A 13,641-nucleotide genomic window follows, 5' to 3' on the forward strand; every position below is an offset into this window, starting at 1 on the left:
AGATCACATTCTTTCACTAGGACAGAAATTGAAAATGTAATAACGCTTTGAACTCCAGATGCTTATTGATTCTATGAGGGTGGTGGTTATCCTCATTCTTAATGGTTACAGTGTGTGACTTCCAGATTGGTCGATCACAAGATATGTGGCTGTATACAAAGTGACCAGGTGACTCTCATCTGTATGTGCTTACAGTGCACTGTACACACATCCCAGTGGAACAAGCTTAGAAATTGCAAAGCTGTATAAACAGATTGATAGTTTCTCCTTTTATTTGCTTAGTTGTTGGTTGGTTTCTTTGTGCCTCTTTAGGCTCCTAGTCTATCCCTCTTAAAAAGAGGAGTTGGAAACTGAAGCCTTTGTGGTTTGGGTCCATTGGCATTTCTTGATCTTTTCTATAATGAGTTGAAGCAAGGGAAGCCAACATGATGCCTTCCAGAAGTTGTTGGAATACAACCACCATCACCTTTGATCACTGGTTATGATGGTTGGAGCTGATGAAAGCTGTAATCTAAAAACATCTAGAGAGCATTCCCTTAGCAACCCCATGTTACAGCAAAGTCACTGGGCTTGAGCCAGACTCAGTTAGTTGAACATAGCCCCCATTGAAGCTGCTGTTTGAGAAAGAAGCAGAGAGAGTGAGCTTTGAGCTCTGGAAGACTCCAATTATCTCCGAGTGCATCTCCTTAGGGATTTTACATGAGATAACTGCTTTTAGGAGTGCTAAACCAATGTTCAAATTGTATATTTGTAAATAAGCTCAAAGTCATGAGAACATCTTAAGCATTGTAGGGATGTGAAAGAAATTTTACTACATTTGCATTTTAATGAAAACCAACCTATTTCAGTATGCCTACCAAAACACAGCTATCATTCAAGCTTCTCTGAATTTCTCAATCCAGTTTTCTAACCAGACAATATGTATAGAATGCATATATTAGAAAAATGTGTAAATAAAAATGCATACATTAGGAGAAACAACATACAAAATGCTTTAAAGCATGCCAGATAGCTAGCAAAAATATGTGTTTTTATCAAAACTGCACAGAAATGTATTTCTTTGGAGAAATTTCCACTAAAATGTTAACACATTTTCATGAAAAGAAATGAGGAAAAATTAATTTAAGATTGGGGGGGGGGGGAATGATCAATGGGGAGAAACCAAAATTGACTGATTTGTCTGTCCCCAGTCTCCATTGACCTTTCCTCCAAAAGAAACAAATCTGGGTAAATGCTAAATCTTGAACTTCTAAAAGCTTGGGAAATTTACCTGTAGTGTGTGCCACAACACCAAAGCTCAAGTCCTGTGAAAGTTGACTTGGAAGTATGTCCTACTGAAGTTAGTATGGTTTATTTCTGAGTACATTAAAACTTTTTGCAACCCTGGGGCTATGTTTTCTGAAGTGGGTGCCTTGCGGGATCCATTCCTTGGCTAAAGGTGTGTATTGGATAAACATTTTCCCATCAAATTCCTACTATTGTTTACATCTTAGATAGGGAACCTGCAGTGTTCTGAGTGTTCTTGGATTCCATATCGTATCATCTCCAGTCATCTTGACCAATGGTCAGGAATGGTGGGAACTGTAGTTCAACTTCATCTGAAAGGCCACAGGTTATCCATTCATGATGAATAGTCACATTTCCCCCACAAAAGATACAAACCTCTTGCACCCCCCCTTCATACAGGGATGTAATCTTCTATTTAAATAACTAGTCTTGCTTGGCAAAAATCAACTAATACTTTAATCACCATGATTATCATAATTTTTGAGTATTACTATATACAGTTGCCAATTAAAAAGTCAACATTGTACCAGGCACTATCACAGTGGTAGCAACTTTCTAAATCCATTTCCAGCTGAGTTTTATTGTACACTGATGTGCTTTTTAAAACCATTTGAAAATTGAAAAAGCCTTCTAGAACAATCTCCATTTAGGGTGCCTCATGACACATTAGTTCTTTCAGGTAGGTGTGCTGCAAGAAACTTGGCAATTGTTTGTTGTTTGCTGGAAGGACACCCATGTATGGATTTTTTTTATTGTTTATACCAATGTGCAAAAACCATATTAATGTATATCTTTCCCTATTAGCAAGTACTGGATATCAACAATTGTCTTTTTTCAATCAACTTGATACCTGTGTTATAAACTCCCATTGCTACTCATGGGAGAGAGCTAGGGGCGGAAATAAGCCAGAGAGGCATTTCCGTTTCCCTATCCAGTATATGTTTGTTTTTCAGACATGAAAGGATGAGAAGCAATTGGAAATGGTGTGGGTGCTGTTAATACTTTTACAGCGACTGGTTGTAGGGTGGTTACTATTCAGCTATACCAGGGACAGGCTGAAGGCAGATCAGGATCTATTATAGATCTCTGGAGTATTTGAAGGAGATGGGCAAGAAATTCTGATTCCTAATTTGTTTAACAACAGCAACAAATGCGCCCTCCTTTAAAACTGTATTGCTGAAATGAAGTATGCTGGAAATGGAAGCAACCAGGAGTGGATTTTTGTGGGGAAGGACTATGAGTTATAGTGCACAAAGAACATTCATGGGCTCAACATTCCTTAGTACTTGATCTCTCTCTTTTTGTTAGTGGATCTTAGGGTTCTAGTAAAAAAACAGAAACAAAACAACAACCTAAAGATCTCCCAAGCCAAGTGTATGATATTGCCCACTCAGTGACTGGTTGGGAAAGATTTTTTATTTTTTATTGGCACAACCCTAGCTTGCCAAATGCATGCAGCTCTAGTATGCTACTCTGTGTGCACTGCAAGAAACCCTCACATGCAGAGGGACCTAAGAAGAGTGCTACTGGGTCTGCCCAGTGGCCAAACTAGTCCAGCATCTTGTTTTCACAGTGGCCAACCACGTGTCTGAAAAGTCTGCAGTTAGGAACTGAGTGCAACAGTGCTATTCCCAATGGCTGGTATTCTGAGGCATGCGGTCTCCCAACAGTGGAAGCAGTGGAACAAACCCTCTTGGCTTTACTTCCATGAATTTGTCTCAGCCTCTTTTAAATCTGTCCGTGTTGGTGGCCTTCACTAGGGATGAGTGAATCTGTCATTTGTTTCTCTCTGTTTCTCATTTCCCCCCAATCTTAAATTCTTCTTTTTTTTTGTATTTCTACATCTGTTTGCATTAAGAAAAAAGAATCCTCATGAAAATTCATTGGCAGATTTCTCCTAAAATACACGCTTGTGTCCAATTTTACCTCATATGCAAAGCATTTCCCTCCTAATATTTTTGTAAGTTATTTGACCAATATATGCACTTTATGTGCAATTATTATTTATGTGCAATTATTTTCCTCACCCCACCTTTACTTGTCTTTTCTCTAAACTAAAAACCTCTAAATCAATGATACCCAATTGGTGGTTTGCAGACCCCAAGGGTTCTGCATAACCCACCCAGGAGGTCCATGACACCATTCACATAACAAAAACTACCACAAAGATATCAAGCTTTTCAAACATAGGAGGTCCATGGCTCGGCTTTTGAAAAACAGGGTGTCCGCAGTACTCAGCTAATTTGGAACCACTGCTCTAAATGTTACACATTTTCCTACTGATCCTCAGCAGCAATGCTCCTTCTAAAGTGTCCTCTAATAGGAAGCACACAAAGCCTGTGGGGTGGGAGTAGATAGAGATTGCTAACAGAATTCTCAACACTTTACCAAATTACAATTACCACGATGCTTTTGGAGACAGAGCCATAATAGTTAAGGTGGTATTTCCTTTTTGTGTGTGTGTTGTAAGGCTCTGCATTCCTTATAATAGCTCTCCAACTAATTCCCTGCTGGGCTGTTCTGCAAGCAAATGTGTTAAATGGAACTGTTTAAATGGGGCTGGCGGACACATGTCAAGCTACATGTGAGCAATAAAAATACTGTTTAAAATGGCCATTTTCTGGCATAGTTAGTTCTCGTGGAATTCAGTTAAAGTGAACAGATTAGGTCAAAAGACATGCAAATTTGAAAATATAATTAGCTTTGCCTCTATGCTTGTGCATGAATAAAATGAAATCAAGTACCCGATTTCCCTAAAGTATTTGCATGAAGCCTACAAATATTTGAATGGGCTGTACTTCAGTGAATGGATGTGTACAGTAATGAATCATCTCATGATAGGATAGAATTAAAATCAATTTGAAAACTTATTTAGGGATCCTGCCAAAATGAGCTTTGGGAGACAATTCCCCTGAATGTACAAGGTGGATGCTATAAATTCAGCTTCAAAGATAATTGTGTCTTAGTTCATTATTTTTCAGTTTGCGCTTCTGTAAACATCTGTGGCAGGGAGGTGAGATCATTTGTAGGCACATAGTCTCACAGTTTCCATTTATTATATGCTCTCCACATATATAAAGATTTAAGAAATTTATTGTAGAAAAACATACAGACTTTCTCAAATCGATGTGAGTTCCCCTTTTGACTTACAACCACTCCAAAAGCTATTTTGGCAAGATAGGACTTGAAATCTTGCCCAGTGTGAAGATCTGCCAAATATCTAGAGATCCTTACATGAATGAATACCAGAATGAATCCTTGGTCTATAGTAGGTTGTCTTTCAATGCTCCTTCAAGGAAAGAACATCAAGAATGAATATATTTATTTCACACTTTTCCTCCAAGGAATTCAGGATGGTGTACATAATTCTTCCCTTTCCCCATTTTATGCTTACAGCAACCCTATTAAAGAGGTTAGGCTGAGAAATGGTGACCATCCCAAGGACACCCAGTGAAATTCATGACTGAGTGGATAAATTTAACCCTTCCATCACACCCCCTGTGTTCCCTCATGAGCTAGGTTCCCAGTTCCATAAGGCATAAGCCCTTTATCAAAACACTTCCCACAGAGAGCAAGGTTGAAGGTGCAATGCAGTCCAAACCAGCCAGGGTCAAGTACAGGAAATCAGTTCAGGTCCAAAATTTGATTCAGAGGCAAGGTCAGGCAAGGTCAGGTTTTCTGAAAGCAGTTTATGTGATTCTTCATCAAATGTAAACTCACCAAGCTAAATACTGTCCAATCACAAAAAAAAACAAAACAGATCTGAATTCCTCACACCCAGAAACCTCTTTTTAAGAACTCTCACTGAAGAAATTTCCAAAAATTTAGTTTCATTCCCATATTCCCTAATATCTGATAAAATTTGTAAACTCATATTTATTATTCTAAAAATGCCCGTCCGTAATTTGAAAACAGCTTGGTAGCATCTCAGTGTAATTCGATAACGTGATTTCATGCTATATATAAGCAATGGAAGATGTCATATAGCAGTTCAGACTATTTGCTCAGGATTGGCAGCTACATAGACCAATGACAGCTTTTCATGCCCTATGTTTGTGGTACCTTCTGCAGGCAGATCATGTGCTCTGCCACTGTGTTATGTCTTCTCCATATATAATGACTGATTTTTTTTATTATTTTTTTAAGAATCCAACTCTTGGTGACAAGAGCTGGAAAAATGTATTTTGACTTCTATTCCATTTTCATTGACGCTCTTGGGGGAATTCTCTGATACAAAGACGTGGGTGTCCGGTTCACGGAGGACATGATCAAATTTCCCTTGCCCCATCAGTCATCACACCTCTTTGAAACGCCCTGGGGGTCTTCTGATTCTGAAATGCTAGAAAGAAATGTGTCTACCATGACAGCTTCTAAGATAAGATAAGCATGGCTTTTTAATAAAATAAATGATCAGCCGGTCTCAGCTTTGTGCTTGCTTGCTTGCTTGCTTGCATGTGTGCATGTGAGTGTGAATGCACTTCAAACAAACCATACTGAAATGCCGCTAATTTGACAGTAGTAGAAATGAAAAGAACCAGAAAGTCAGACAAAGATGCTGGAGCTGGTGACAGCTGGCGGGATGTTTACCTTGAAAAGGCCAGTGATGGGGTTATATTATTGAACAAGGAGTCTAACATGGATTAACTCATTTAGTTCCAATGCAAATGAGAGATAAAGAGAAAACAGCTGCAGTCCATGTTTGCAATAGTGTAAATATCAGAATTGCAATACTCAATTAATTAGGACAAATTCTGCAGGCAAGATACCAAATGAAGATCAGTAACCTCAAAACAGCAAGGAACATTTTCAAAAGACTATAGACAATTTCTTCATCTCTGCTTTCTCTGCACAGATGTGCTTAAAAACCTAAACCATTTGTGAACAGAACCTGAGTGCGCAAGGAAAGAACATTTCAGGGCTGAGTTCTGGGGAAAGCAAAACCAGCTCGCTATACAGCAGTTTGGAAATGTCTTATTAAAACAGGGGCTTCTGTCTTCTCTGATGAGCACAGCTAAGACTCTCTGCCCTTTTAATTACAGGATCCCGAAGCCTTGTACCTTGTGCCTGATCGATACATCTCTGTCAGCTGTCAATTGTCAAGAGTGTGCTCCAGCTCTTCTGAGCATTCCATTCCAGCCCTTTTCATCTTGAGAATAAAATTGGATACTGTGAGCTCTGGCCAGTTCAGGGCACTTTTGCTCAGGGTTCACACACTTAGCATCATCGAAGATTCTGCTGGCATAGGAGGAAAGTGCCATCAACTACCTATGCTGCACCTCCAGCAGTGATGGCTTGAACACAGGTGCTTTTTTAGCTCAACAGGAGTGGACAAATCCATAAAACCCATGCTGGATAACAACCAAATTGTTCTTACTGCTCTTTCAAACTCAAAAGCAAAGGCAGCCCGATGCTAACACAGGAGTAGACCATTGAAAAGCCCATCAGTTAATGTCAAAAAGATAAGCCAGATATGGCCAGATAAATACATTTAATGTGCTAATTAGTTGACTCAATTTCCTAAAATGTTGTGGACTCTCCATTAATAGAGGTTCTTGTCTATAGCATCCTTCTGCAATCTGGTATTCTTCAGATGTTGTTAGGCTACATCTATCCATCCATCCTTTTATTTGTGTGACACCTTTTCTTAATCAAAACCATGCACAAGGTGGCTTACAACATGAAAAGAATTACATACTTATAAACATAACAAAGGCAAAATTAAAAAAAAGTACACAACCAATTTTTACTTAAATCATAAAATCTAAAACAAAGATACAAAAAATGTGAATAACAGTAGCAGCAACAACAACACCCCCCAACGAAACCTCCCCAAACAATACCCCAGCCCAGGAGCAAAGCGTATGCCCATACTGCCCAGGGCAGGTATGCAGGGCATTCCCCCAAGGGGGCAGGACATGGAGGACACCCTCCTGTGTGCCACACAGTCCAGGAGAGGAGAGGGGTGAGGAAGTTGCTGCCTACTCTCCGCCGCCGGGTGAGATGTGTCCAAGGAAGGTGGGCAGCAGTGTTGCCATCCACTCTTCTGCTTTTCCTCCCCCGGGTCAGGCCTGACCCAGGGTGGAGCCAGGCTCCATTGCGGGAGCCTGCTGTGGGGGTGCCTGTTTGCGCCCCCTCACAAAATTGCACCCAGGGTCATGGCTGCCACCCCCACTACCCCATGCTATGCCTCTGCCCCAGCCCAAGTCTCTGTTCAATAGTCTCAGCTTTTGTAGTTGGGGTCAGCCAGGACCCAACTCTCCCAGGCCATGTGGCAAAGACCTGCAAGGCAGGGAGCAGGTCTTCCAGGACTTATAGCCAAGATAGTCTCTATAACATCCATCAGCCCCAGATAACATGGCAATTGGCAAAGGATGATGGGAGTTGTGAAACAACAAAATCAGGTGGGCATCAGGTTGGGTAGGACTATTGTATGTCCTAGATACACTACTGACTTTTAAAATCAGGAATCCATTTCCTCAGAGAATGTTGAGAAGGGTAATGCTCTACAGATGTTGTGGGGGTGGGGAATGCAAGCCATTGCTGTTAGAATAGATGCTCAGCTTTTGGGGTGTGTGGGGAGGAATGGATAGCTATTTTCTTATCAGGTACCTCAATTAAATCATTGCAGCTTCTGCTCAGAATGTTTCGCCTTCAACCAACTCCCCTCCCATGTTTTAGCCCTATTTGGTTATTCACTGGCTACACATGATGCAAATTCTGCAAGTGTGAATGGGTGCACACTGCCAAGGATTCTTCCCCATTTCAATGTTCTATTTATAAGCCTTGTTTACAGCTCTCCACGAGTTGCAAATTTCTGCAATGCAGAGCCTCTATATGCACAGGAGGACCCCACTTCAGAAATTTGCTCTTCAGCTGTAAACAAGAGGAAGGTGGCAGGCCAAAGTTTGTGGGACTTGTCTCTCCTTAATTCAATTTCCAAATCGATTCATTGACTAGAACTTTTGTCTTTTCTTTCGTTTTCCAAGAACATTTTTATGCATATTCCCTACAATAAGTATTTTTCAAAGCTTTTCATACTTTTTCTGTAAAGTATGCATTTTATCATAAAATACATATTTATGTGTACTGAAACTGCATTGTGAAATCTGAAGAAGCATGTAACCAGATCAGGAATGAGCTTCACCCTTCTTTGCCAGGATGCCTAGCAAACAAATGAACCATCCTGGAGAATAAAAGAAGAAAATCTCAGAAGGAAAGCTTGTCAATTTAGGGTGAAATTTTGCTGAAATGTCAGGGAAATCTCCTAGTGATGGTAAATGCAAAAGTTTTCTCCCCCATGCAATGAGAAAAACCTACCCATTAAACTTTCCTCTCTTGTACATCTTAACACTGCCTCCAAAGCTGCAGCCATTTCAGTTGTGTAGAAACTGTGGATAACTGAAATAGAAAACAAAAAGGAGGTGTATTTTACTGGCATTTTCATTTTGATAGCAGGATGCAAAAATGTCATTTGAAATTGTGTATCATTGTCCAAAAGACACTCTCTAAGAGGAATCTTACTAGTTTGCTCCTCTACTTTCCTTGACATAATCAGTATTTATGCTTGTAGACTACAATTCTAGATGTCGACGAACAGATGTTTCTTTGAGAAAGCGGCAGCCAGTGTAGTCAGGTGTATAAAGGCGGAAAGCATTAAAAAAAAAAAAAATCACATCAGGTTTTCGTTACTTTGAAAAATAATCAGTTTTTTAAAAGCGAAAGAAAAACAGTGTTTTCTCACTTGTACCTGATGTTGAAACTGACATGATTTAGCTGTTGCACATTTGTGTGTTGTTGGCAGTTGCTTTTTTAAGTGTGTGTGTGTGTGTGTGTGTGTGTGTGTGAGAGAGAGAGAGAGAGAGAGAGAGAGATATTCTGTTCCTAAATACAAATATTATGATCCACAGCAATTGGAACCAGAAACACCATTATTATGTTGAGGGTCAATGCTCCTGGGGGGATGGCAGACCCCGGAACCTCTGAGCGTCTCCCAGTAGGCACGTCTCTGGAATGGCATGTCCCTTCACTCCAGGGTGCCCCTCTGCGACACTTCTCATATGAAAAGTGCACACAAGTCTTCTGGCATCACACAGCAAGAAGATAGAGACATCTGTAGATCTAAACTACGTTTTAGTCACAATATATACGGAGAATCCATAATCACGTCTGTGTTCTCCAAACTCTGGCAGAAAACAGAAAGCATACAGCAAAAGCGAAAGTACAGTCCAATAACACTCTCAGACGGAAGAGATAAGACAGTCTTCCGTTCCCACACCCTTCTCAGACATCTCATGTGATTTATACTAATCACACTAACCAGCATCGGTTATGTAAAATCCTAACCTATTATACTCAAAAGTGGGGATGTTGAACCTGTTGCCCTCCAGATATTGCTGGACCCATCAAGCTTAGACAGCATGGTCAGGGCCAATGGGAACTCTAGTCCATCAATATCTGGAAGACCACAAGTTCCCCACCCCTGCTCAAGGGAGAGATGTTTGCCACCTAGTAACACCAGAATCCATTTGGAAAGTCCTTTGGTGCTGGTGCCTGCTGCTATTGGCTTTACCTGCCTGCCCACTTCACTGTGGTTGAATATTACTTAATGTGGCCAGTAGCTGCCTTTTAGAATTCCCTGCAATGCTTTGGAATGATGCTACTTTAGAGCATTGCAAGGAATTTAAAGTGATGTGCAACTCACTGATGCTGTCCACTTTCTGAAGTCACCTAAAAGCCTGCAGAGGTGTAAGTGTGGATATTGCCCTCTATGCTGGTTTTTTTTTCTTTTGGTATTTTTTTGCCAATAAGTCTTCTAAATTTGGAACAAGCTCTACCACCCAGGTGTGGTTCTGGGATTATGGGGAGATGCTTTCTGAATCATAGAATTGTAGAGTTGGAAGGGACCCCAAGGGTCATCTAGTCCAAACCCCTTAAATGCAGGAAACACTATTGAATTGGAACTGGAATCCGATATGCTAGTGCACTCTGGTCTTGAAGCTTCTCTGGTGTCATCAAGATAGGGTTGCCTGATCTCACAACTGGAACTGACATCCCAGCCATCTTCTTGGAGTCTTTAGGTATAAGGTGACGTGTCATCTGCAAATTTGATGAGCATCCCCTCAGTTCCTTTGTCCAAGTCATTTACAGAGACAATGAACAATAACAGGCCCAGGACAGAACCCTGTGGCACCTCACTTGTGGCTGCTTCGGGACACAGTTTGAAAATTTCCAAAAAATGCTTTGTGTTGAAAATCTTAAGCATCAGAAATGCTGTTTTAGAAGAATTGGTAGAGTGATTATGCTTGGTGAGCTATATCCTCATGCTGGGTCATGTAATGGTCAGCCACAATCAATGCTCAAGCACCCCAGAGGTTCTTAACTGTACAATTTGGGGGCAAAACACAAATACATGGTGTGACTGTAATTTCCTTTAGCTTCTTGAATCATTTGCAAACTCATTTGACATGCACATTTTAAACATAAGCTTCCCTGCTGGGAACCAACATAAACAAAACATCTAATGTTTTTGTAAAGAAAATGCAAATACAACTGTATAGCAAAGTGAGATGTAATTTTTCAGTGATTTATGTGCAATACCTCAGTTGTGAATGTATATCATGTTTGGCAGGTATAACAAATAATTTTGCAGGTTTTCTTGCCTGCTAGAGCAGCTCAAGTTTTGTTTGAAAGTTGAATTAGATTCCACAAGTAATATTTTTTGGGGGGACTGGCTTTTTATCGCAATGTCAAATCACCAAACATGAAATACTTGAAGCTATTCAGAATTCCGGGGTTGTACATAGAGCAGCAGTAGAAGCCTACTTAGCCTGAGGGCCACATTTATTCATGGGGAATCTTCTGCAGGCTGCATACCAGTGATGTGTGAAAGGCAAAGTAAAGCAAGAATTCAGGGTCACATTTTCCAGCAGCAGCAAGCAGGGCAGGATTGATGAAGGCTATGTCATCGCTGGGGAGACTCCTGAGAGCCAGACACAGTGAACCGGAGAGCCATATTTGGCCCCGATATCAGAGGTTCCCCACTCCAGTTATAATGGACATTGGAAAAATCAACCTGGTTTGCATACTCAATTCCCTGATTTCCCATTCCCTTTCCTCCTCTGTTCCCAAGCATTCCAAAACTGGTTTATCAGTCAATCGCTCTTCCCAAGGAACTCTGGAAATTGTAGCTCTGTCAAGGGAATATGGGTCTCCTAACAACTCTCAAGAAGCCTTAAACTACACTCCCCATGATGCTTTGGAGAAAGTCATTTGATAGAGCAGTATGGTGTGGATGTGTCCTAAACTTCAAGTTAGGGTGCATTTTCAAAAATGGGGAACTGTAGTTTAATGACAATTCACTAACCAGGATCTTAAACCACAATTTGAATTTCATAAACTGACATTGAATTATGTTTTGAATGTAAGAGACCAGAGTGGTTTAATTAAACCAGGATGTAAACACAAAGCGGGTCTCCTTACTGGCTGCTAAACACTCCTGCTTCTTAATTATCATTGATCAGCTTTAAAGGTGATGTTGTTGTGATGTACAGTACGTTACCAAATCCAATTGGTTACACCAGGAGTGGGGAACCTATGCATCCCTCCCAGATGTTGCTGCACTCATTACAACTTCCATGATTCCTGACAATTGGCCATGCCACTACTAGGCCTGATGGGAGCTGGAGTCCAACGGTATATAGAGAGTCATAGGTTTCCCCATCCAGCTGGTACTCCAGATTTAGAAATTTTCCTTCTAAATCTAACATCACAATTCAAATCTGGGGAAGTCATAATAAAATCACATTGGCAAAAATGAAGAGGGGAGGGGACAATGGAAGGAACTCCTGACTTCGCCGCCATTGAAAATATTAAATTCAGCTCTGGTAATTGTTAGTCTGAAATGCAAAAAGTCCATCTTCAGACATCAAGGCTTAGTTGTTGATTCCATATGTTTGCACATCAGGCTTTTTGGCCTCTGTGTCATCTTAATTTGATATTCTGCTGTGCTCTGTACTCTTTTCTTATGCACCATATGCTGAGTTAAAAAGGATGTTAAGTGTCCTTAAGAGTGAACAGTGGCATTTTGTACTTACTCTTAACTAATGCAACCAGCTGTGGAAGAGGTGGACCACTGAGGAATGAGACAAACCACATGTCCATAATTTATATTGCTACCAATAATTCACACAATGTAGTATTCTTCAGATGTGTATTCTACAGAAATATTGGTATAACATAAGTACACGATATATAATTACAAATAACTGCAGATATGAGTCTTGCTAATGCAGGGAAATCCATATAGACTATAAAGTTCTACTTACTCATATATATGTGTCTAGGACAGTGTTTCCCAACCTTGTGCCTCCAGCTGTTTTTGAACTACAACTCCCATCATCCCTGACTAGCAAGACCAGTGGCAAGGGATGATGGGAATTGTAGTCCAAAAACAGCTGGAGGCACAAGGTTGGGAAACACTGGTCTAGGATTGGCCACCATTCTTGGTGTCTCATTGGATCCAGTGTGGCTACAGTCTAGGATACAAGGTGGGGTGGGGTGGGAAAGCCTTTTACTGGCTCCAGGTTGAGGCACTCTGACACATTAGAATCAGATGCTTATTTGCCTATCATTTTTAGCTCATAGGAAAGAGCTACTTGTGCGGACCACATACAGGGAATATTTGCTTGTTAATATAGTGAATCCACAAGCATACTTTCCCAGCTCAGTCACTCCCCACAAACCTCCCCCCGCATGTACTGAGAATAAATGTAATCATGTAGCAACAACAATATTGTGGACAAATCATTGTTCAACAGCCAAAATAACTTCTTTTCTCTAACTTATTAAAAATATGGCTAGATATAAAGCTTAGTTAAGACCTCCAAAATCACCAGTTGTATCAGCAACAGATTATCCAGATTTCAATATAGATCCTGGAGAAGTTAGACTCTAGAGCAGTGTTTCCCAACCTTGTGCCTCCAGCTGTTTTTGGCCTACAATTCCCATCATCCCTTGCCACTGGTCTTGCTAGTCAGGGATGATGGGAGTTGTAGGCCAAAAACATCTGGAGGCACAAGGTTGGGAAACACTGCTCTAGAGAATGCCAAGGGATACACACAGATACAGTGATGTAAGTGTAGGCAACAATATCCTAGCCTACAGTGAGCTCAGGAATAAGATGAACAGGATTAATCTTCCTTGGTGTGTGTGTGTGTGTGTGTGTGTGTGTGTGTGTGTGTGTAATATCTGCATTCCTTTTTGAGGGAGAATTCGTCCTAAAGAAAAATTGTAAAAACTTCAAAACTTAGCTATTGAACATAACAACAGCAATAACAACAGTCTAGATTTATAACT

At 40.6% G+C, this 13,641-nt stretch overlaps 1 long non-coding RNA gene across 1 annotated transcript in view; it reads right to left on the reverse strand.

Annotated features, from left to right (window-relative positions):
- The window catches only part of LOC144328424 (uncharacterized), a 470,376-nt gene that overhangs the window by 213 nt on the left and 456,522 nt on the right, over positions 1-13,641 (reverse strand). Inside the window, exon 2 of the long non-coding RNA XR_013393651.1 lies at positions 8,605-8,685. This is a non-coding gene — a long non-coding RNA (uncharacterized LOC144328424). The remainder of the gene's footprint in view (positions 1-8,604; positions 8,686-13,641) is intronic.

This window comes from Podarcis muralis, chromosome 7, assembly GCF_964188315.1.
Source record: "Podarcis muralis chromosome 7, rPodMur119.hap1.1, whole genome shotgun sequence".
In the NCBI taxonomy this organism is placed as follows: Eukaryota; Metazoa; Chordata; class Lepidosauria; order Squamata; family Lacertidae; genus Podarcis; species Podarcis muralis.